Source organism: Bubalus kerabau, chromosome 3 (assembly GCF_029407905.1).
Source record: "Bubalus kerabau isolate K-KA32 ecotype Philippines breed swamp buffalo chromosome 3, PCC_UOA_SB_1v2, whole genome shotgun sequence".
In the NCBI taxonomy this organism is placed as follows: domain Eukaryota; kingdom Metazoa; phylum Chordata; class Mammalia; order Artiodactyla; family Bovidae; genus Bubalus; species Bubalus kerabau.
The window spans coordinates 37,426,109-37,443,596 of record NC_073626.1 but is presented as its reverse complement, the minus strand read 5'-3'; the positions used below and the strand labels follow the sequence as shown (position 1 = coordinate 37,443,596).

The window sequence follows — 17,488 nt, the reverse complement described above, 5'->3', positions numbered from 1 at the left end:
CGGGATCTTATCTGGGGTGTGGTATGAAGCCCCTGGGAGATTTATCACAGATGAGTGACTTGCTTTAATAGGACCTCTCTAGCTGCTGTGTGACCAGAAAGGGCAGGCGACAAAGCAGGAGACTGGTTAGGAGGCTGATGTGCAAAAAAGAGACAAAAAAACCTGGGGAGCCACAGGCAGTGGGATCAGTCACATTGAGGCGGATTCCGAAGGTGGAGCTGGCAGGATTTGCTGACGGACTGGATGCGGGATGTGAGAAAAGAGGAGTTTCCATTGTGCCAACACTTGCCTGAGCTCCTGTGGCGGGGGCGGGGTGAGGTCAGCCATCCACACTGACATATTCTACACACACACACACACACAATTCTACAGGAAGGGGCAGATTCATAGCTGTTTAATCTCCCCATGGCACCCGACTCCAGTACTCTTGCCTGGAAAATCCCATGGATGGAGGAGCCTGATAGGCTACAGTCCATGGGGTTGCAAAGAGTCGGACACAACTGAGCTACTTCACTTTTTCTTTCTTTAATCTCCCCAAAACTGCACAGAGCCCACAGTGCCCCCTGGCTGTGCCGCTGTCTGGGAATGGATGGCTCACATGACGTTATCCGCATTCAGCAGCACAGTAAAAACGTAAAAACCACTGCCCCGCCACACGCCCCACAGTGAGAGATGGACTTTGTGTTCCAATGGACCAAGGGCTGGAAGGCCATCAAATGTAAGAGCTGGAAGGGACCTTAGTTAAGACCTATGGAACACATACATGGAGTCCCCTGAGACATTTGCTAAAGACAAGAGCCTGACCCAGCCCACAATATCAGAGTCTGGGGCTATTCTGTAACATGTTCTCTGGGTGAACGTCTTACTCTCCAAAGTCTCAGAACCACTGCTCTAATTGAAGCCCTTTGATTTGCAGGTGAAGAAACAAGGCCTCTCTCCCAGCTCCCACCATGGCCTGGTTCCTTCTACTGTACCAAGCTGCCAGAGTCACAGTGCAGCTGACATCACCCTTCGTGGCTTCCCCAGCTCTCTGCCTCCTCTCCAATATAAGACATCAGTTGCAAGGAGTCCAGAAAGAAAGTGGGATGCTCCACCCCCATTGCTGGGAGGATAGGTCTCACAGGTAGAGGAGGGGCAGTGTGTCTTTCCCCGGTGTAGAGGACAGACGGCTTAGACAGGTGGGAGAAGCCATGGCTGAGTCCTTCTGAGGGGTGTGAGGCCAGATGGGGACATGGGAGCACTCCTAACACTGTTCCTACTGGGTGAGTATCACTGGAACTGTACCTTCCATAAAGCCACCCCTTAGCACACTCAACTTTAACCCCAAAGGCTAAAAGGTCATCCCACTGATCTATTATTATTGTTGCTAAGTTGCTAAGTCATGCCCAACTCTTTGCGACCCCACGTACAGTAGGCTGTCAGGTTCCTCTGTCCATGGCATTTCCCAGGCAAGAATACTGGAGTGGGTTGCCGTTTCCTCCTCCAAGGGATCTTCCTGACCTACGGATCGAACCCACATCTCCTGCATTGGCAGGCGAATTCTTTACCACTGAGCCACCTGGGAAGCCACTCATCCAGGACTCAGTTTTCTGATCTACAAAAGGGTAGCCTGAATCTTTTCATGGGGCCGAATTGCCATCTTGCTCATAGCACCATAAATCAGACACAGCAGCCAGGGTGGGCGGCATGTGGCAGCCCTGGCAGTGTTTCACTTGGCTGAGCCCTGTCCCTGAAGCCCCCAGGCCCCAGGGAGAAGCCCTGCCGGGAGCCTTGCAGTGCAGTGAACTAGCAGACCCTGCCAATTTGCTAATGTACAAAAATTAGAGTAAAATCTGCTAGAGTTAACCCTGGCTCCTTGGAGCTCCATTAAACTATATGAGCTTAATTACGCTAATAGGTAAAACTTTGATTCCCTGCCTCCGCCTTTCAGGTCATCCAGTTCCCCGGCTGTCTTCCCCTCCCCAGCCCCTGGCAAAGAAGGCCTCTGTAGCAATGGGAGAATTTTCTTTAGCCCCCCAGGGCCAGGTGGGCTCCTCAACTAGAAGGCGTGGGTCCCACATTCTGCCTGGGAAGGGGGGAGTTCATTGCCCTTAATTCCAGAGGTTCCACTCACACCTCCACAGGGATGCCCTTATGTATGCACATACACACACACACACACACTGAACACAGATGCAAATAAATGATCGCATTGCAAGTGGGAGTCCACACCGTCACACATCCAAAGCACAGGAAATAAAGGTAGGCATCATTGTAAGTGCTTACAATATATCAGGCAATGTTCAAATGGCTCTACAGGTGTTACCCCACTTAACCCTCACACGAAACTTGCAGGTAAGTCCACTTGTTATTATCAGCTTGATTTCACAGATGAGGAAGCCCACTGGGGGTTCCCAGCTGTATATGTAGAACCAATACTCTAGCACCTCTTCAGGGCCTGTATCTCTCAACCGTGACCTTCCCAGCTTCCCACCATGACACAGGCTACCTGCGGCACATGTCCCCCAAAGTGTGGTACCCCACAGCGCACTCTTGGTAACTACAGATACACGCAGGGCTCATCACACCGGCCCTCAGGACGTGCACTGCGCCAGAACAGCCGCTGCTTCTCCTGGTCCCCCCCCACCTGGGAATGGCCACAGCTTTGGGTGCTTCTCCAGGTATTCTTGCCTGGAGAATTCCACGGACAGAGGAGCCTATCGAGCTACAGTCAATGGGTCACAAAGAGTTGGATGTGACTGAGCAACTAATACACACACACACACACACCAGGTTCATGGGTCCTTTTCCTGGGGCCTAAGAAATTACACATTTGTCTCATTCAAATGTAGGCAAATTGCTGAGATGGGTTAAGTCTTTGTTCAGCCTTCTTGGCAATAGGCAGATGAGGAATAGAAGCATGGACTTTAAATCATCTTATCTAAGCCCACAATATTTAATAAATCTGTGGTCAGGAGCTTTTTCACTTGCCGCTGGCAGTTAAAGAAAAGGGCAGTTTTACAGCTAAGTCCTAATATGCCGGCTCACAACAAAATCACTCCTTGTTCTGACTTAGACTCCATTATCACTCCCTCTAGCAGGGACTCACTGTTTTGTTCTGGCACTAAAACCATTAGCTCAATATGCATGAGAAATAGTAAAAGGACAGAGGGACTTCCAGTTTCCAGCAAGTTCCTGGGGTGCAAGTCCTTCCAGATGGGGTGGAAGCCCTGCAGGAAGAAGAGGGCACTGTCGGGAGAAGGGGAGAGCAGCTGCCTGGACACTGCCAAGAGCTTCCCCAGAAGGGGCACATTAGCACCCTACTTCCAGGCTGCAGAGAAAACACTAGGGCTCAAGGCTGGGGAGATGGGGAGGTGGGGAGGAGAGGCAGGGGCATTACCCTCACCTCTGCAGCTCAGCCTAGCTCTAGCAGGTACTGATAACACAGGCTCTGTGTGTGAAATCTGGCTCAGCATGTGCCAACCATGACCTTAGGCAAGTTCAACCTCTCTGGGCCTCAGTGTCCCAATCTGTGAAATGGGTATGATAAATACAGCATCTGTTTCAGAGTTCTTGAAAGAATTAAGTAGAAAATGAATTTACTCTGAGGGTTCTTTTTCTAGAAAATATCTCATCCCAGAGAACCAGGTTGGGCTTCCCTTGTGGCTCAGCTGGTTATATCTGCCTGCAATGCGGGAGACCTGGGTTTGATCCCTGGGTTGGGAAAGTCCCCCAGAGAAGGGAAAGGCTACCCACTCTAGTATTCTGGCCTGGAGAATTCCATGGACTCTATAGTCCATGGGGTCACAAAGAGTTGGACATGACTGAGCAACTTTCACTTTCACTTCCACTTCCAGAGGACCAAGAGCATTTTAGGAAATCTTAGGAGAATCTGTACTTTCCTCGGAGGGAGGGGTATTGCTGCATCACACACTAAAGATGTCAGAATTTAGAGATGGGGTTTGGGAAGCCAGTCTTCCTGCTGGTCCTCCATAATTTCACCTCCCAGTGTCCAACCCTAGTGAGGTCCCCTCTGATGCTGAGACAGGTGGGCCTGTGCGACACACAGAATGCAGTAGAGTGTTGATGTATGACTTCTGAAGCCAGATGTTTGAAGGCACGAAGCTTCCATCTTGGTAGATGGGATGGTTTGGACTGGGGAGGGAGCCAGTCCCAGGCCATGGGGATGCCCCAGCAGGCCCGTGGAGAGGCCCGGGTGGACAGGGACTGAGACCTTTGGCCAGCCGCCAGCACCAAGAAGCCAGCCATGTGAGCCACTGTGGAAGTGGAGCTGCAACCCTATCAAACCTCTCAACGACTGAGATAAGACAGCCTGAGGCAGAACCACCCAGCCAGCCACTCCTGCATTCCTGACCCAGGAAAACCATGAGCGAGAGTTTCTTGTTTTAGGATAATATTACCCAGCCATGGGGCTTCCCAAGTGGTGCTAGTGGTAAAGAACCCAGCTGCCAATGCAGGAGACATGAGACCTGGGTTCAATCCCTGGGTTGGGAAGATCCCCTGGAGGAGGATATGGCAACCCACTTCAGTATTCTTTCCTGAAGAATCCCCATGGACAGAGAAGCCTGGTGGGCTGCAGTCCATGGGGTTGCAAAAAGTCGGACATGACTCAAGTGACTTGGCACACGGCCATAGTGACTAGAACAGGCTCAAAAGCTTGATTTTTCAGATTAGGCTATCCCATAGAAAGTGGCTTGCCCAAGGCACATAGGAACACAAAGACTACAACCAGACTTCTGGGTCCTAGGCTGCCTCTTTCCTTGTGCTACCTTGAACCCAGTGCCTGGCCTGGCCTCTGGAAGCTGGATTCAGTGGATTCAGGGAAGTTTTGCTCTCCACTTCTCCCCGCTCTCAGCTTCCATCCAATATATTTCAGGCTCTCAGTCAGAGACAACTTTATTAAACAAGCCATTAATAATTATGCCAAGGACAATTAACACTTTCCAAATACCAGATGCATCCCTATGTCTCCCAGCTTCTCTTGAAGTTACTTTGGGATATGTGAGTGGTTCTGGACAATGTACTGTAATTGAAGAGAAGTGATGTCACTTCCAGGGCAAAATATTTAAGGGTTGGTTCATGACCCTCAGTACTCTCCTTTCTGTCTTCCGCAGCCAGGAAATCACCTCTCCTGGAGTCTGTATCTATAAGACACAGCCTGGACCCCTGCGTTGCCACTTGGAAGAGAACTTTTCTGGAGAGTCAGTGGCCCAAGAGAAGACTTAAATTGAGCTGAAAATAAACCTTTATGTACTAAGCCACTGAAATTTCAGGTATTATCATTGTAACTTAGCTTAACCTGCTGCTACTGCTGCTGCTGCTAAGTCGCTTCAGTCGTGTCCAACTCTGTGTGACCCCATAGACGGCAGCCCACCAGGCTCCCCCGTTCCTGGGATTCTCCAGGCAAGAACAGTGGAGTGGGTTAGCTTAACCTGACTAGTATACAATATGTTTCAGAAAACATAGCTACTAGTTGGGGTGGGGTTACCTACCTCATATTGGACTATGATAGAATGAGGAATAGATACTACTGGGTGAAGTCACTGAGATTTCAGGATTTTATCTGTTATTATACCAGAGCCTCCTATCTCATCTTTACTACTAAATTAATCATGATTGCACTTCCCTGGTGGCTCAGAGGTTAAAGCATCTGCCTCCAATGCAGGAGACCCGGGTTCGATCCCTGGGTCGGGAAGATCCCCTAGAGAAGGAAATGGCAACTCACTCCAGTATTCTTGCCTGGAGAATCCCATGGACGGAGGAGCCTGGTAGGCTACAGTTCACGGGGTCGCACAGCTCGCAACTGAGGATCCCTTACAAATGAGAAAATAGAATAATAAAAGATAAAAACAAATATTATCAGTAAGTTTATGTCTGAGTACAAGCACAGGCAAGTCGAACTAGTAGTAACTAAAACTATGAAGGCACTTATTGTTTTTTTGACAAGAAATTAGAAGTGAAAGTGAAGTCACTCAGTTGTGTCCGACTCTTTGAGACCCCATGAACTGTAGCCTGCCAGGCTCCTCCATCCATGGGATTTTCCAGGCAAGAGTACTGGAGTGGGTTAGCCATGTCTTTCTCCAAGGGATCTTCTGGACCCAGAGATCGAACCTGGGTCTCCCACTCTGCAACCAGGCTCTTTACTGTCTGAGCCACCAGGGAAGGCCCTGAAATTAGAGGTAAGTAGTTTAAACATTAGCTCAGCAGTTTAATGAAGACATAAAAGATACAGGTTCCTTCCCTCCTACCTCTGCCTCCTCAGCTTTTTGGTTTTCATCCTTGTTGTCTTATGCTCAAAAGATGGCTGCCACAGCTCCAACCATCACACCTTCATATGACAACTTTTAAATAGAAAAGAATGCGATTCAACCTATTATGGGGCTCAATGCCACTTGGGAAAAATCAGGATTCTTTTAGCAAGAAATGAGAGTAATAGCTATTGGGTTAGCTATCAGTAGCATTTACTCCATACATAAACAATCAAGTTGCATTGCTTAATGCCACAGTATTAAATGCAAAAAAGGCAAAATGTGGTAAGATAATGGTTAGAACACCACTCCTCTCTCTAGCCAATCCATATCCTTGGTTTTTGAAGCCTTTCCTTCAAATTAACTGAGGCTCCAAGAAAAAGGGGATTTTCTCAAGGTGTCCTGCTGATTGATAGCTAAGCTGGATCTGCAAGCTAGGTCCCCTGATTAGACGAAGGTTGTGTCTCTGTGTCAGTGTTTTTCATTATGAGCACCAGGGAACACTTCTCACAAAGTGCCCTTCTCATCAGAAAAGAGCTGAGAAATCTGATAAGTTAGAGAAAGGCTACCTACTTGATCCTCATGTTGGTGATTCAATATGCCCACTAGCATAGTAAAGGCTCTGAGAAGTCCTGCAGCAAGAACATGCACCTTATAACATTACATCTAGCAGTTCCCTAAATACATTTGAGCATGAAATTGTCACACCACTGCCCCAGTTAACATCTCAAGGGACTAGCATTCTGAAGAACACCTTTGGAAATGCTGCCCTCAACAAGGCAGCTCCCCTTGACCCGACTGGGCTGAACGTGTCCATCTGCAGAGACAGGGATAATTAGTCCAGCTCCTACTGCATTCTGGTGCAAGTTCCATTCAGGTGGTACATTTTTTTTCTCTGGTTAGTGAAGAGGTTTATTTTTGTGTGTTCATTAGGAATTGTAATCATTTTCTAGAAAGAATGAGAGCATGTGATTGGAAAGAATGAGCATGATGTTGGGAGGTAATACAGAAATGCAGGGATGTCTCTCAGGCTCGGAGAATGCTAGCAATAGAAGTCCATGCAGTCCTGGAGTTGTACTGTGCATGGGCCCCTCTGCACACACCTGCACGTCCAATGGCCCAGACCTGGGTTACCTTCACACAGGGAGCCAAAGAGAGGTCACTGGCTGTGCCAGCCACCACAGACAAACTTTTGGCAATTTCCTTGAGTCTGGATTCCCTTGTCATCTACTGATGAGGATACTAATGCCTAAGCTCAGGGTCCAGGCGTTGGACTCTGGACTACCTTACCCCTCCACAGGGCTGTCCCTTCAGGAACAATAAAAGACACAAATCACCTGACATCCCATGATTGTTTATGTTGTTAAACTTTTGGTTGAAATCATCATGCAGAGAAGTGTACTCATCAAAAGTGTACATTGCTACATGTATATGTATAACTGGATCGCTTTGCTGTACACCTGAAACTATCATAACATTGTTAATCAACCAATATAAAATAAAAAGTTAAAAAAAGAAACCCAAAGATCAACCCTAGTAAAATGTGCGAGAGAGAGAACTGGATTTTAATGTAAGAGACTATGAAATTTCATTCATACAGTTTCAGATTTCACATTATAAAGAATCTTTAAGAGACATCACTTGTTGAATATTGGTGATGGTCCTTCTAATGGGTGTGTCGTGACATCACTTTGTTGCATTCATCTGGAGAAGGAAATGGCAACCCACTCCAGTATCCTTACCTGGAAAATCCTATGGACAGAGAAGCCTGATAAGCTACAGTCTATGGGGTTGCAAAGAGTCGGACACGACTGAGCGACTTCGCTTCACTCATAGACCAGACTAACAGATGAGACAGAGTGAGAAGAGGGGCGCCACGTTCATGCAGTAAATAATTGTGACATTCAGGCTCTGTCTGAGCACTGTTCTGGGGGTTGGAATTTTTCCGTTGGACAAAACAAAACAGACCAGTCCACAGGGACCAGGACGCTTACTGAGGGTGAAGGGTGTGCTCAGCCTTTTCTCCTCCAGAGCTGGGCCAAACTTCTCCCAAAGCCCTGGGGGGAAGGGTAATGAATGCCCTGGCTAATAACGATGATAATATAAGAGTAAGCTGTTAACATTAATTTTACCACTTCCTATGTCCCAGCTGTTACTCTAAGTGCTTCACAGACTTGAAGGCACATTCCTGTTGCTTAGAGGGCGTGTTCAACAGACAACTTTTGAGCCTGCCTATGCCTGACTCGGTTGGTCTGGGAGGGACCTGAGAATCTCCATTTCTAACAAACATCCGAGCAATGCTAATGCAGAAAGCTTTTAAACCTCAGAGCAACCCTACGGGGTAGGCACTTTTATTATCCCTATTCCTCAGTGAGGGCACTGAGGCACAGACAGTACCTATGCCCAAGAAGCCTTGTGTTTGGATTGTTCACTCTTGACTGTTAAACTGCACCACGCTGTGCCCCAAGTAGCTTGCAAAAAGGCTCTTCCCAAAGTCCTACTTAACAGCTGAAATAAGAGCTTCCAATTCCCTTTAGATAAATCTGTCTTTCTCTCAGGGTTCCTGGATGGGCTATACATCTGCCTCGTCCTGCAGTGAGGTGCCAGCTCCTGTGATGGGTGGATAAGCGCGGAGGTCAGGGACACACCTTTGAGTTTTGCAGCTTAAAAAATCTATATTTGAAACACAACTTCGGGCCTCATTACCTTTGAAATCTTAGGCAAGTTTGGCAGGTATCTGAGCTTCAGTTTTTAAATAATTGTCAAAACATAGAAATACAAAGTTATTTAAAACCCCAGCTGACTACAGCCACTTTATCCAAGTAGCTGGAAAAGAGTAATTCCCCTGCAGGCAAAGGCTCTTTGTTGGAGAGATTCTCCTGATGGGTGTGAAGGGAGAGGCCCTAGTGGGGAAGATGGACTTCAAGAAGGTCTTCTTCAATGAATGGTGTATAAAACTAGAAGAAAACAACAGAAGAGGAAAGACTAGAGACTTCTTCAGGAAAATTGGAGATATCAAGGGAACATTTTGCCCAAAGATGAACACAATAAAAGACATAAATGGTAGAGACCTAGTAAATACAGAAGAGATCAAGAAAAGATGGAAAGAATACACAGAAGAACTGTACAAAAAAGATCCAAATGAACCGGATTGCTATGATGGTACGGTCAGCCACCCAGAGCCAGACATTCTGGAGAGCAAAGTCAAGAGGGCCTAAGGAAACATTGCTGTTAGTAAAGCTAGTGGATGTGACGGAATTCCAGAGCAACTATTCAAAACCCTAAAGGATGATGCCATCAAGGTATCACATTCAACATGTCAACAAATATGAAAGACCCAGGAGTGGCCTCAGGACTGGAAAAGGTCAATCCTCATCCCGATTCCCAAGAAGACTAGTACTACAGAATGTGCTAACCATTGGATAGTTGCACTCATCTCCCACACTAGTAAGGTCATGCTTAAAATCTTGCATGCTAGGCTTCAGCATTATGTGAACCAAGAAATTCCAGATGTCCAAGCTGGGTTCAGAAAAGGAAGAGGAACCAGAGATCAAATTGCCAACATTTGCTGGATCATAGAGACAGCTAGGGAACTCCAGAAAAACATCTACCTCTGTTTCATCGACTATACCAAAGCCTTTGACTGTGTGGACCACAATAAACTGTGGAAAGCTCTTAAAGAGATGAGAATACCAGACCATCTTACCTGTCTCCCGAGAAACCTGCATGTGTGTCAAGAGGCAACAATTAGAACCCTCTATGGAACAACTGATTGGTTCAAGATTGAGAAAGGAGTATGACAGGGCTGTCTGCTGTCATCCTGTTTGTTTAATCTATATGTTGAGCCCATCATGACAAACGCTGGGCTGGATGAGTTACAGGCTGGACTCAAAATAGCCGGGAGAAACATCAACAACCTTAGATATGCGGATGATACCACTCTAATGGCAGAAAGTGAAGAGGAACTAAGAACCTCTTGATGAGGGTGAAGGAGGAGACTGAAAGAGCCAGCTTAAAACTAAATATTAAAAAGACTAAGATCGTGGCTTCTGGCCCCATTACTTCATGGCAAATAGAAGGGGGAAAGGTGGAAGATTTCCTCTTCTTGGGCTCTAAAATCACTGCAGATGGTGACTGCAGACATGAAATCAGAAGGTGTTTGCTTCTTGGAAGGAAAGTTATGATGAACCTAGACAGTATGTTGAAAGCAAAGATGTTACTCTGCCGATAAAGTTCCATATAGTCAAGGCTTGGTCTTCCCAGTGGTCACGTACGGTCATGAGAGCTGGACCATAAAGAAGGCAGAGTGCAGAAGAATTGATGCCTTCGATCTGTGGTACTGGAGAAGACTCCTGAAAGTCCCTTGGACAGTAAGGTGATCAAACCAGTCAATCTTAAGGTAAATCAACCCTGAATACTCGTTGGAAGGACTGATGCTGAAGCTGAAATGCCAGCTGACTCATTGGAAAAGTCCCTAATGCTGGGCAAGATTGAGGGCAGAAGGAGAAGAGGGGTCAGAGGATGAGATGGCTGGGTGGCATCATTGATGTAATGGACATGAACTTGGGCAAACTTCAGGAGATGGTGAGGGACAGACAGGCCTCCAGTCCATGGAGTTGCAAAGAGTTGGACACGACTGGACAACTGAACATCAACAGGGGAGGGGCAAAGGACAAGGGTGGGGGGGATGGAGAGACGCAGGACAAGGCATTCCAAAATGACCTGGGGCTTCCAAAGGGATGTTTTTAAAGTAATTTGCTTTTCCAACCTTTTATTGTATTGAGGTATAGTTGACAAACAATATTATATATGTTTAAAGTATACAACCTTGTGATTCACAACATGCTAGTCACTCAGTCATGTCCAGCTCTTTGCAACCCCGTGGACTGTACCCTGCTAGGCTACTTTGCCCATGGGATTCTCCAGGCAAGAATACTAGAGTGGGTTGCCATTTCTTTCTCCACGGGATCTTTCCAACCCAGGGATCCAAACTGGGTCTCCTGGATTACAAGGAGGTATAGTAGATGAACAATATGTTTAAGGTATACAACCTCAGGATTCACAATACTGAAAGGTTGTACTCTATAGGTATCAAATATTGGCTATATTCCATGTGCCGTATTCTTGTAGCTTACTTATTTATGCATAGTAGTTTATATTTTTTAAACTTCGACCCTTATCTTGCCCCTTCCCCTTCCCAGGTGAATGGATTAAAAAGGTGAGGTGTACACAAACGTGGGCTTCCAGGTGGCAGTAGTGGTAAAGAACCCACCTGCCAATGCAGGAGACAGAAAAGATGCAGGTTCCATCCCTGGGTCAGGAAGATCCCCTGGAGTAGGCAATGGCGACCACCCCCTCTAGTATTCTTGCCTGAAGAATCCCCATGGACAGAGGAGCCTGTTGGGCCACAGTCCATAGGGTAGCAAAGAGTGGGACATGACAAGCGATTTTGCATGCACGCACGTGTGTGCGTATGCGCGCGCACACACACACACACACACACACACACACACAGTGGAACATTACTCAGCCATAAAAAGAACGAAGTTTTGCCATTTGTAGCAACATGAATGAACTTGGAGAGTATGATGCTTAGTGAAATAAGTCAGACAGCAAAGACAAATATTGTATATTATCACTTATATGCAGAAAACAAACTAGTGAATATAACAAAAAAAGAAACAGACTCACAGATAAAGAGAACAAACCAGTAATTTGCTTTTGGATGGCATGATGTCAGCATCATTTCCTTTTGTGTGTGTACTTGGCTACTCAGTGGTATTACATTCTTTGTGACTCCATGGACTGTAGCCCACCAGGCTCCTCTGTCCATGGGATTCTCTAGGCAAGAATACTGGACTGGGTTGCCATTTCTTTCTCCAGGGGATCTTCCCAACCCAGGGATTGAACCAGGTCTCCTGCATTGCAGGCAGATTCTTCACCATCTGAGCTACCAAGGAAGCCCTCCCTTCTTTTTGATTACCTTCAAATGCAGCTACTTACATGATTTCATATTCCTGGTATTTAGTGAAATGAGTAAAGGAGGGTTGGAGGTAAAGACAATTTCCCCACCCTAAGGATAGAGACACACTCCTCTAAGGATGATTTACCATGGAGATAAGAGGGTGCGCTACTGTTTTTAAAATTGGTATTTGTGCTTTAGACTGGAGGATCCCTCAGAGCAAGATCTAAGCCAAAGATTCCTTCCTGTTCGGACCCAATCAGACAGATTGGCATGAGGATGGCCGCTCACGCTGAGTGGACACTCTGGATGACCTTGAGCCTTTTTCCGGTCCTGGGTTCTTTCTTAAGCCAGCACCTGTGTTGGAAGGCTGAGTGTGCCAGGTTGGATGGTGGAGCTGATGGAGGTTTCCTGTACACATTGTTCCACTGAGGCCAGAAAGTAGATCTGGGGAAGTTTCTTGTTAAAGATGTAGTCCTGCTAGGAAATAAAGAATCCAGCTAATAAATGAAGAAAGAATAGTAAAATAGCACCATTTTGCAATCCCTGTGAATGAATGGGTCCAGGCATTGCTCACTGAGCCACTAACAGAACAAAAGAAAGACTTTTGACCCTTCTGATGGTTGAATACAGCACCACCCATCAGGTTGCCTGGTCAAGATAATCCATAAAAGCCAGAAAGTGGAAAACTGCACAGAACAGGCAACCCAATTTCATCAGTAAGTTGCAAAAAGGAAAAAACAGAGATGGGAGAACCTATGATTTAATAGACTTAAAAGACATATCACCCATTCAATATGTATGGACCATATCAAATCCTGACTCAAACAAATTAACTGTTAAAAAATATGTCATGGAGTTTCTTTTGGTGCCTTTAAGTAGAACATCACCTAATCCATGTTGGATTTGGTTTAGGTCTAAGGACAAGGTGAAAAATATTCACTTATCGGGAAGGCTAAGTACATACCCAGTCCCCATGCTTGTGATTAATAAACAGCTTGGTCGCCACATCCTATCCCCCATTCCCCTTGAGTTTTCAACAGAGGAGCCCTGAAGAGCCTCGGCTCCTGTCTCCTTAGCTCTACCCTCTCACCTGCTTGGAGAGCCCTGCCTGGCTGCCCCACGAAGGTCTTCTGCACTTTCCCTCCCATCCCCTCCCAGTGCCCTCCAGGGTTGGGAGTGGAGGGGGCAGATGGGAGAAGGATGTGTCTTTAAGGGAAGGAGCCCACTTGAGGGATGAGAGGAGAAAGACAATCTTCTCTAGAATGGTGAGCCCAAACTGAAATCCCAACAGGGAGGTGTGGAAATCATCAGGACCTGAAATTGTGGCAGCTGCCTTGCCGGGAGCTATGAGACCCACCTGGAGCCACAGGTAAGCTGTGTGATGTCTGTCAGGTCAGTGAAGTTTACAGATGCCCCTCAACACCAGAACTGGGGTCCCTGGGTGACATGGAGCTGAGCCCAAGTCACGTAGCCAAGCTCATGGCCAAGTTATGCATTCTTGGAGGATATGAAGCTGGACTGTGCCTTCTTAAGAGCAAAAGGTTGATGCTCTCTTGCTGAGATAAGTTTATATCTTTTTGGCAGCCAGTTAGGAAATCATCCATAGTCCTCACTGTGAGGCTGACCTGGAGAGAGAGAAGGACAAAGAGACAGAGAGAGAGGAAAGCCTGAATCTACTCAGGTCTGAGTCCAGCTTCCTAATTTGCAAGAATAATGGAGGACAGAGGGCCATTTTAAAGGGTATCATTGGGATGCAAGCAACAAAAGCTAGACAGTCTTTCAAATCTGTTAGTCTTCACAGCCTTCTCCTTTCTCGCAACTTACTGATGAATTGAGTTTCTGTTGTGTGGAGTTGTCCACTGCCCACTCTCACGGTCCTGCAGAGTGCATTGGGGAGGGGCCTGGGGTGAGAATACTCAGGACATGACCCTTGGCTTCGAACAATCCCTGAGGAGGAAAGAAAAGGTACTCCTTCCTCCAACTGGACCCAGCTGGGATCCAGAGAAGCCCCACTTATACCTTCAGCTGCCTCTGTGCAGTCCCCAAACCAAAAGACTTTAAGTGGCCTCCCAGTGGCAGTGATGTGTATCTCACTGGGGAGACGGAGATTTGGAGAAAGGTCCACACACCCAAGGAGAGAGGGAGCAGAGATGAGGGCAGTCTGACCCTGCAGACTCTGTGAGATGGTTTTCAGTGAGTTTCTCTGCCTTCATGGACCTCCTCCTGCTCCTGCATTTTTCCTGAAGGCCAGTGATCTGGGATTTGTTTGAATGAGATTGAGATGACAGTTGCAAGCGATAGATATAGACTTGTTTACCTGGAGAGTAAAGGGAATCACTGGCGCTTGGGCTCCTGCAGGAACCTGTGTCTCCCATGTAGGGTCACTTAAGGGGAGCATCATCCCATGCCTCTCCTGCTGCTCCACCCACTCCCCCGCCCCTTGGCATGCGAGCTATACCAATAAACCTGACCCTGCCTGGGCTGGAAGCTGGGCAAGTGACAACACCCTCAGCCCCCCACCTGGGTGCCTGCCCCTTTCCGTTTCATGCATGTTATCCCCACATGCTCATGTTTACTGAGCACTTGCTATGTGTTCTGGGCACCGAGCCAAGCACTTTACACTCTGTCGGGCTGGGCTCTGAGATGCAAGCAACAGAAACGAACTCTGGCTGATTTAAATAGGAAAAGAGTTTACTCAAAAACATCGTGATTACTCATCGCTGCTCTAAAGGGCCTAAAAACCAGATCCGGGATTACACACTCAAGAATAACTCCCACAGTGATGCCAAGGTGGTCCAAATTTGGACACTACTGCTGTGGGCTGGCGCTACACTTGGAGCTGGTGCCACTGATGCCAGCTGGACTCTGGCCACCCAAGGAGCATCACAGCTGCTAATTTCTCATAACTCTGTTTCAGCAACCAGAGATTACACTTCAGGGTTCCCCGGAGTCTGGGGCAGGTGCATCTGATGGCACAGCCTAGCCTTCTGTGGTGGGAGACGGGCTCAGCCACCACAGAGACTCCCCACTAAGGACAAGAGGAAGGGAGGTGCTGGCCCCAGAGAAAGATCTCTGTCTATTTTATAGGCATGATCTCATTTGCATGCGTGCTCAGTTACTGCAGTCATGTCCAACTCTTTGCAACCCATGGACTATAGCCTGCCAGGCTCCTCTGTCTGTGGGATTTCCTAAGCAAGAATATTGGAGTGGGTTGCCATGCCCATCTCAAGGGGAATTTCCCTGACCCAGGAATCGAACCTGCATCTCTTTTGTCTCCTGCATTGCAAGCAGGTTCTTTACCACTGAGCCACTGGAAAAGCCCAAGATCTCCTTCATCTCCTTTAAATCTTGTGAGAACGCTGTGAAGTAAGTCGATGGGTCATTCTCATGTATCAGAGCAAGTACTGAGGGTCAGGAATACTAGCCAAGGACACAGAGCTGGAGGCCCAGGTGCAGGATTTAGGGATGTCTGACTCCAGGCAGTTCATCTCCTAACCATGTCGTCATCCCTGTGGCTCCTGTTGGTAGCACAGCCATTCAGAAAAGGGGCCTGTTTCAAGAGAGCGTCTGCAGGAGAGGAGAGCCAGAACCAGAGAGCAAGGAGGGGAGAGAATGTGTGTGTCTGTGTGTGTGTGTTACTGAATCACTGTGTTGTATACCTGAAATTAACACAACATTGTTAATCAATCATACTCCAATATAGAACAAAAATTTTAAAAATGTTTATGAAACAAAAAAATAAATGTATATGAGCTTGTGTGTGTGAATGTGTGTGTATGTGTGGTGTTTGGGGTGGAACAGGTTAAGGATGTCTCCTGGACTTTGTCCACTTTGGCTTCCAGAGCCCTGATGGTAACTGTATGATGGCCAGGCCCTGTCTAGTCTTTCCAGGGGTGTGTAGGCAACAATAGCTACAGGACCCTCCACCTCATGACTTTGCAAAGCTGACCCAAGGCTCTGTGAGGCGAGCTGCATGCAGGCTTTGTTACTGGCACTGGTCACTTACACATCGCCCTGTATGCTTACTGATGTCCATGCCCTAGACAGCAGCTCTGACCGCGTGCAGTCTGAGATGGATATTTAGAATCAGACTCGGAAGGAAACATGGATTTTGTGAAATCAGTTCCCCTGGAGAGCTTCATGCCTTGCTCTCACACCTCAGTGCTGCTGACACTTGGCATAGGAGCATGTACCTAAGACCTGTTTGTTGAATGAATGGATGAATGTATGAGTGGGGAGTGAGAGAACAAATGAACCGGCTTCCTCGTGGATGACATCATAATGCCCTTAACCAGAGTGCTCAGTGGCCAGGCGGGCTACTCCTGAGGCTGGTGTGTCCCTTCTCCTCATCCCCACGTGGTCTTCCTGAAGCTTTGATGTTCATCTCTTTGCTTCTCCTTGCTTGTTCCCACATCTTGGTCTTTGCTTATTCATTTGCCTAAAAGATTCTTTCCGAGTCTGAAATCTGTCCCCGTTAGTTTCTACAGGAAAGCTTTGATTCCCTCCAACAAGCTCTGAAAACCCTGAGCAAGTGGAGGACCTTCTCTCCCTGCCTGGAAGGGGCAGGCAGGGCGCATGGGTTGGGCTGCAGCCACCAAAGCCAGGAGGAGGCTGGGTCTGCTGATGGGATGGTGCAGGCCCCCACCGACCCTGACCAAGGGGTCAGGAAGTGTAGAAGGCAGAAAGGCTGGGGACTGTGCTGCAATTCTCCTGACTGCCCAGGACTCGATGAACAGATTACTCCTTAGAGACCCAGGATCTCAACTCCTGGCCAGGAGGAAAACTCAGTCTTTCAATGATGTAAATGTCCAAAAGTGGTTACCTGCTCACGACATCCCGAAGGGTCAGCCGCATCCTTTCTCTCTGTTGCCCAGAACATCGCACCCAGGGCTTTGAGGCTTTGTTCATTCATGTCTGGCATGTTGGGATTTGGAGAGCAGCCGCAGAGGTTGTTGGCCAACCCAGCCTGCAGCCCCATGTGCTGGAGGAGGCCTCCAGAAAGGGAAGCAGCGAGTTTCCAGTCTCAGAGCTGGTGTCCGTGCTTAGCATTGCCCTGAAGGCGCCATGCATGCTGGTTTATCTGTCCTCTGCTTGTGCCTGCCCTCTTTTCTCCTCTAGCCCAAGCCTTCTCTGGCAGCGACAGGCAGGGAGAACCGTGTCACAGGCAGGCGAGCTGGAAGGGGACCGGCTGGGCTGGGAGAGAGTGACCACTGTCCACTGGTGCTCCCGGTGGGGTATGGCTTTCTCCTGGGCGGCTTTATGTCTGCATATTTCA

At 47.7% G+C, this 17,488-nt stretch overlaps 1 non-coding gene across 1 annotated transcript; it reads left to right on the top strand.

The window, feature by feature from the left end:
* The first annotated feature begins 5,623 nt into the window (after nt 1–5,623).
* Nucleotides 5,624–5,695, top strand: TRNAW-CCA (transfer RNA tryptophan (anticodon CCA)). Its single transcript has one exon. It is a non-coding gene; the product is annotated as a tRNA-Trp (tRNA).
* The last annotated feature ends 11,793 nt before the right edge of the window (nt 5,696–17,488 follow it).